The sequence below is a fragment of the Octodon degus genome, unplaced genomic scaffold (genome assembly GCF_000260255.1).
Source record: "Octodon degus isolate 3935 unplaced genomic scaffold, OctDeg1.0 scaffold00047, whole genome shotgun sequence".
NCBI classification, from domain to species: domain Eukaryota; kingdom Metazoa; phylum Chordata; class Mammalia; order Rodentia; family Octodontidae; genus Octodon; species Octodon degus.
Window position 1 is genome coordinate 6,198,114 of NW_004524623.1, and position 1,453 is coordinate 6,199,566.

Sequence of the window (1,453 nt, forward strand, 5' to 3'; positions counted from 1 at the left end):
CTTTAATCTGCTGAGCTATCTGGCCTGCCCCACAGCTATTGATGATTAGAGGTAGTACACTTGGTGTATGGCTTTGAACAATGCCGAAGAAGTGCTTCATCAAGGCCCTGCTGATCTTGCCTCACCTGCTTGTGTGATGCTCAGTGCTAACCCTACACTTCTGAGTTGACATAGCAACTTAGTGATGCTGGCCTGGAAGAACATAATAGATGGTCACCTGCCTCTACAGAGACACAAAAATTCTTAATAAGACCCTGGCAAACAGAATGCAGCAAATCATAAATATTATACACCCTGACCAAGTGGCATCCCAGGAATGCAGGAATGTTTTAATTTGCAAATATCAATAAGTGTAATACAGTACATTGGCAGAACCAAGCCCAAAAATGCATATGATCAACTCAACTGCTGAAAAAAGCATTTAACAAAGTCCAACAGTACTCATGGTTTAAAAAAAAAAACTTGCAAAAATTGGATTGATGCTTCTTATCTCATTCTGATACAAGTCAAACATGAAAATCCAAGAGCCAACATGATATGACATGCTCAAAAACTGCTAGCTTTCATTCTAAAAACAGGAAGAAGCTAAAGATGTCCAGGTGACATGTTACTCTACATAGAATATCCCAAAAGTTTCACAAAAGGATTTCTAATGTTATAATCAAATTCATAGCATAGCTGTATGTAAATTGAACCCTCAAAAATGAATAGAAGTCCTGTGTACAAACAACAAGGTCACTGAGTGAGCACTTCTGAAAACACACCTCTCACAATGATATGCTAGAAAGAAATGCTTAGCAATCAACCTAATGAAGGAAGTAAAAGAACTTCTTAAAAAGGAGATTAAATAAGGTGTCAGAAAAGGAAAGGATATTCACTATTTCTAGTTTGGAAGAATCATTACAGAAAAAAATGGCCAAACTCAAGATTGTTATAGAGTTTTGGTGCAATCCTAATGAAAATACAAATAATATAAATCCCAGCACTATAGGAAAAATCTGAACTTCAGGAACCAGAAAAGACTTAGCACAGCAGAAGCAATTCTGGGCAACAATGGCAAGTCTGGGGCATCACAATGCCTGACTTGAAACTATGTTATACAGCTACTGTGATTAAAAAAACAAAACAAAACAAAAAAAATAAATAAAACAACATGGTACTGGCAAAAACCAGACCTGAGGATCAGTGAGGTACATTAAAAGATTGAAACAAAAATCTCCAAAGACACACAGCCACTTTAGATTTGAAAAGGGTTCCAAATGCCTTCACTAGCAGAAAGATAGCTTTTTAAAGACATAATGCTGAGGGTCTGCCCCTTAGCTCAATTGTTTAAGGGCCTCCTTAAACAAAGCAGTCAGGGGGCTGGGGAGATGGCTCAGTAGAATAAGTGCTTCCCTGGCAAGTGCAAGGGTCTGCGTTCAATCCCTGGTTCCACCAGAAAGAAAGAAAGAAA

At 38.0% G+C, this 1,453-nt stretch overlaps 1 protein-coding gene across 1 annotated transcript in view; it reads right to left on the reverse strand.

The window, feature by feature from the left end:
- LOC101566278 (lysozyme C, kidney isozyme-like) overlaps positions 1-1,453 on the reverse strand; it is a 40,033-nt gene that overhangs the window by 36,658 nt on the left and 1,922 nt on the right. The window lies entirely within an intron of this gene.